General features: G+C 49.0%; 1 protein-coding gene across 1 annotated transcript in view; it reads right to left on the reverse strand.

The window, feature by feature from the left end:
• The window catches only part of LOC140208195 (NACHT, LRR and PYD domains-containing protein 12-like), a 96,662-nt gene extending 92,273 nt beyond the window's left edge, over positions 1-4,389 (reverse strand). Inside the window, exon 1 of the mRNA XM_072276703.1 lies at positions 4,216-4,389. The gene's annotated coding sequence lies outside the window, so the exon portion shown is untranslated. The remainder of the gene's footprint in view (positions 1-4,215) is intronic.
• Positions 4,390-6,000: the final 1,611 nt, after the last annotated feature.

Here is a 6,000-nt window from a genome sequence, read left to right on the forward strand (position 1 = left end):
CAATAACGAGGTGGCCTACAGGGAAGAAGTCAAGAAAACAACCTTTCCCTCAATGTTGCCAAAACAAAGGAGTTGGTTGTGGACTACGGGAGAAATGGAGATGGGCTAACCCCTATTGACATCATTGGATCTCGGGTTGAGAAAGTGAACAGCTTTAAGTTCCTCGGCATCCACATCACTGAGGACATCACCTGTTCTGTACATACCGACTGTGTGGTGAAAAAGGCACAACAGTGCCTCTTTCACCTCAGACGGTTGAAGAAGTCTGACATGGACACAATTGAGAGCATCCTGCCTGGCTGCATCACTGCCTGGTATGGGATCTGTACCTCCCTCAATCGCAGAACTCTGCAGAGAGTGATGCAGAGAGGCCAGCGCATCTGTAGTTGTGAACTTTCCACTATTCAGGACATTTACAAGGCCAGGTGTGTAAAAAGGGCCTGAAGAATCATTGGGAAACCAAGCCATCCCAACCACAGTCTGTTCCAGCTGCTACCATCCAGGAAACGGTACCGCAGCATAAAATCCAGGACCAACAGGCTCCTGGACAGCTTCTTCCACCAGGCCATCAGACTGATTAACTCACGCTGACTCGAGTGTACTCTATATTGCATTGACTGTTCTATTTATTATAAATTACTTTAAATAACTATGATTGCACATTGCATAATTAGATAGAGATGCAACATAAAGATTTTTACTCCTCACGTATATGAAGGACATAAGAAATAAATCCGATTCAATTTCATTTAATTCATCTCAGTCCCAGACTGTACATCCCCTCTTTCAGAGACTGGGATCCCTAGTTCAACTGGTAATGATGTTGTGCATTTCAATGTGCTCACCTCTCAGCCCCCGATTCTCTAAATGAAAGGGTTATCACATTTGATCCTTCTTCATATGATGACCCCACCACTCCAGGGATCAGTCTGGTGAATCGTCATTGCACTGTCTAACCTCACCCGTGTTTTCACCACGACTCTTCTCCCACCCCTAACACTACTTCCACCTTCCCACCTGCCCCTCACCTGGATCCACTTTCACTCCCCAGCTCTTGCCCCATTCCCACCTCTCACCTATCTTAATTTCCCATCTACTGTTGGTCTTAAATACCCCCAGTCGGGCCTCCGCAGCTGACTCTGCTAATTTCACAAATTCGTCACACTCTGGCTAAAGAAATTTTGCTGCATCTCGGTTTTAAATATGCATCCCTCTGTCCTGAGGGGCATTCACAATTTTAAATGTGTGCAAATTGACCGCCTGGGTTGCTGATTGGGATCTTCCGCAGGGAGAGTTAAGTGTATACATCTTTCAGGAGTGCAGATAGCTGGAAAATAAATGAATAAGTGGCCAGCAACACACACAAAATTTGCTGATGAATGCAGCAGGCCAGGCAGCATTTATAGGAAGAGGTACAGTGAACGCTTTGGGCTGAGACCCTTCATCAGGACTAACTGAAAGAAGAGATAGTAAGAGATTTGAAAGTGGGAGGGGGAGGGGGATATCGGAAATGATAGGAGAAGACAGGAGGGAGAGGGATGGAGCTAAGAGCTGGAAAGTAAATAAATAACGGATCGGGTATGAAGGGGATGTAGGGCGTTAACGGAAGTTAGAGAAGTCAATGTTCATGCCATCAGGTTGGAGGCTACCCAGACGGAATATGAGGTGTTGTTCCTCCAACCTGAGAGTGGCTTCATCTTGACAGTAGAGGAGGCTGTGGATAGACATATCAGAGTGAGAATGGGACATGGAATTAAAATGTGTGGCCACTGGGAGATTCTGCTTTCTCTGGCGGACAGAGTGTAGGTGTTCAGCGAAAAGGTCTCCCAGTCGGCATCGGGTCTCACCAATATATAGAAGGCCACATCGGGGCACCGGATGCAGTATATTACCGCAGCCAACTCACAGGTGAAGTGTCGCCTCACCTGGACGGACTGTCTGGGGCCCTGAATGGTAGTGAGGGAGGAAGTGTAAGGGCACGTGTAGCACTTGTTCCGCTTACAAGGATAAGTGCCGGGAGGGAGATCGGTGGGGAGGGATGGGGGACGAATGGACAAGGAAGTCGCATAGGGAGCAATCCCTGTTGAAAGCTGGGGGGGGGGGGTGGTTAGGGAAAGATGTGCTTAGTGGTGGGATCCCATTGGAGATGGCGGAAGTTACGGAGAATTAAATGTTAGACCCGGAGGCTGGTGGGGTGGTAGGTGAGGACAAGGGGAACCCTATTCCTAGAGGTGTGGTGGGAGGATGGGGTGAGAGCAGATGTGCGTGAAATGGGAGAGATGCATTTGAAAGCAGAGTTGATGGTGGAGGTGGGAAGCCCCTTTCTTTAAAAAAGAACAGGCAGGTTTGTGGATCTTGGGTAGGAGGTAGAAACAGGAAGTGGGGGGTGTGGAAACTATAAGGTTGATAGCAGTGGATGGGAGATCTCCTGAGCAGATAAAGTTGGTGATGGTTCCCACACCCTGCACTTCCCATTTCTACCTCCTACCCAAGATCCACAAACCTGCCTGTCCAGGTAGACCAATTGTCTCAGCTTGCTCCTGCCCCACCGAACTCATTTCTGCATACCTCGACATTATTTTATCCCCTCTTGTTCAATCCCTTCCTACCTATGTTCGTGACACTTCTCACACTCTGAAATTGTTTGATAATTTTATGTTTACTGGCCCCCACCGCTTTATTTTCACCATGGATGTCCAGTCCGTGTATACCTCCATCCCCACCAGGAAGGTCTCAAAGCTCTCCGCTTCTGTTTGTATTCCAGACCTAACCAGTTCCCCTCTACTGCCACTCTGCTTCGTCTAGCAGAATTAGTCCTTACTCTTAATAATTTCTCCTTTGGCTCCTTCCACTTCCTCCAAACTAAAGGTGTAGCCATGGGCACCCGTATGGGTCCCAGCTATGCCTGCCTTTTTGTTGGCCTTGTGGAACAATCCATGTTCCAAACCTATACTGGTATCTGTCCCCAACTTTTCCTTCGCTACATCAACGACTGCATTGGCGCTGCTTCCTGCACGCATGCTGAGCTTGTTGACTTCATTAAGTTTGCCTCCAACTTTCACCCTGCCCTCAAGTTTACCTGGTCCATTTCCGACACTACCCTCCCCTTTCTTGATCTTTCTGTTTCTATCTCTGGAGACAGCTTATCTACTGATGTCTACTATAAGCCACCAGACTCTCACAGCTACCTGGACCATTCCTCTTCTCACCCTGTCTCTTGAAAAAAATGCCATCCCCTTCTCACAATTCCTCCGTCTCCGCCGCATCTGCTCTCAGTATGAGGCTTTTCATTCCAGGACGAGGGAGATGTCTTCCTTTTTTACCCGTTTCGACGTGTCAACCCATCGCCTCCTCCTGTGCCAAGATGAGGCCACCCTCAGGGTTTTATAAAGCTACAACACAACTTCCAGACTTTTGAACTCAATGTCTCGACTAATAAAGACAACCATGCCATTTGGCTTCTTAAGCACCCGATCAATCTGTGCAGTCATTTTCAGGGAGCGATGAATTTTAAGAACCCTCTGATCATCAACACTGTTCAGCGTCTTACATTTAACAGTGTCCTGTATCTTTACATTTGGCCAACCGAGCTGCCAAGATGATCGTCACTAATCAAATCTCACTGAGATTTCTCAGGTCCTGTTGAATTTATTGACAAGTGCGCAAGTACGGGAAGTTACAGGTAGAGAAATTCACTGATTTGTAGAAGCATCATAGGCAAGTGCATTCAGATAACACACGGAAAACAAATTATACGATTCTTGGTCAGTAACATTATAGAAATATGTTTTATGTCATCCTGCTAACAGGGCCAGAACAACAGGGGCTGAGCGGCGGCTCATCTCAGACGGTTCGGTGTGAAGGTCTCACGACCCGGACCGACCCCGGCAGATTCTGTCAAGGAAGCGAGGCGAGGCTGCCAGTTCGGGAAAGTTCATCCCCTCCCCCTTCAGGTTTCACCGATCACCTTGTGTTTCTCTCTCCCTTTCCCACCCCCACCTTTCATTCTCCTGTCCTGCCGAAGGGTTTCGGCCGGTAACGCGACTGTACTCTTTTCCTGGGTGCTGCCGGGCCTGCTGAGTTCCTCCAGCACTTTGCGGAAGTTGCTTGGATTTCCAGCATCTGCCGATTTTCTCTTGTTTGAATTCGAGAAAGTTAAAGGGACTCACTGCCCAACATCAGAACTCCCCGCTCGGGGCCGACTTCAATACTCACCGAATGGAAATTGTCGGTGTTGCCCCGCAGAGAATAATCCGTTCCCGGATCCCGATCCCGATCCCACCGCCGACTCACTTCAACAAAGGACGGAAAACAACACCGCCCTGCCCGTACTGAGCATGCGCGATGTCGTCTGCGCGTCATCAGCGCGGTGGGCGGGGCCTCGGAACCAAACCAGGGATGCTGCGCGGGCGGGCTGGGAGATCCCTCCCGGTACTTATCCTGGTAAGCGGAACAAGTGCTACACATGCCCGTGCACTTCCTCCCACAGCACCTTCTGTATACTGGCGAGACCCGACGCAGACCGGGAGATCGACTCGCTGAACACCTACGCTCTGTCCGCCAGAGAAAGCAGGATCTCCCAGTGGCCGCACATTTTAATTCCACGTCCCATTCCCATTCTGACATGTCTATCCACGGCCTCCTCTGCTGTAAAGATGAAGCCACACTCAGGTTGGAGGAACAACACCTTATATTCCGTCTGGGTAGCCTCCAACCTGATGGCATCAACATCGACTTCTCTAACTTCCGCTAATGCCCCACCTCCCCCTCGTACCCCATCTGGTATTTATTTATTTATAGACACACATTCCTTTTCTCTCTCTGTCCCTCTGACTATACCCCTTACCCATCCTCTGAGTTCCCCTCCCCCTTTTCCTTCTCCCTAGGCCTCCTGTCCCATGATCCTTTCATATCCGTTTTGCCAACAACTTTCCACCTCTTGGCTCCATCCCTCCCCCTCCTGTCTTCTCCTATCATTTTGGATCTCCCCCTCCACTTCCCACTTTCAAATCTCTTACTAGCTCTTCTTTCATTTGGTCCTGACGAAGGGTCTTGGCCCGAAACGTCGACTGTACCTCTTCCTAGAGTTGCTGCCTGGCCTGCTGTGTCCAGCAGCAACTTTAATGTGTGTTGCTTGAATTTCCAGCATCTGCAGAATTCCTGGTGTTTGCAGATGCCGCATCTCTGCGGCAAAACGGGATCACGTGACGAGTGGAGGGTCTCCCACGTGAGCCGGTGACGTCTCCTCGCCCCTCACACGCTGCCCGACGCGTTTCCCACTTTATTTCATTATTTCCCGTATTATTTCAGCAACATTTTTAACTTTTCCCTCCATATCGTCCTTGTCCCTTTCCCTTCACGCCCCCCCCCCGGGTCACAGAGTTCTCAGAGTTTGAGTTCAATTCCCATCCCGCTCAGACACACAATCAGACCCACACAGGAATTGTGCAGGTTTCATTTACATCAGTTCTATGTTGAAAACAATTTCTATTCGCTTTACTCCGGCCTCACTGGACAGGAACACTGAAACATCAAGTGAGAAACAGCAGGAGAATTGAAACAATTGGTTACTTCGATGTACTCTTATTCATTTTGGATAGTAACAATAAAAATATTTGAATAGAAAGAGAAACAGCAGGAGGTGGCCATTCAGCCCTCTAACCATCAACAAGATGACGGCTGCTCTCCCATCTCAGCCACATGTCTCTGCCCGATCCTCATTTCCTCGATCCCTTTAGTCTCCACACATCTGCCGGCCTCTGTTTTATGTGAGGATGATCACTGAGTCTTCACTGGCCTCTGTGGTGGGGATTTACAGACATTCACCACCCTCGGAATGGAGACATTTCCCCTCATCTCAGTCCCGAACAGTCCACCCCCTTTTTCAGAGACTGGGATCCCTGGTTCAGCCGGTAATGATGTTGTGCATTTCAATGTGTTCACCTCTCAGTCCTCGATTCACTAAATGAAAGGGTTATCACATTTGATCTTTCTTCATAT

The sequence above is a fragment of the Mobula birostris genome, chromosome 13 (genome assembly GCF_030028105.1).
Source record: "Mobula birostris isolate sMobBir1 chromosome 13, sMobBir1.hap1, whole genome shotgun sequence".
Classification (NCBI taxonomy): domain Eukaryota; kingdom Metazoa; phylum Chordata; class Chondrichthyes; order Myliobatiformes; family Myliobatidae; genus Mobula; species Mobula birostris.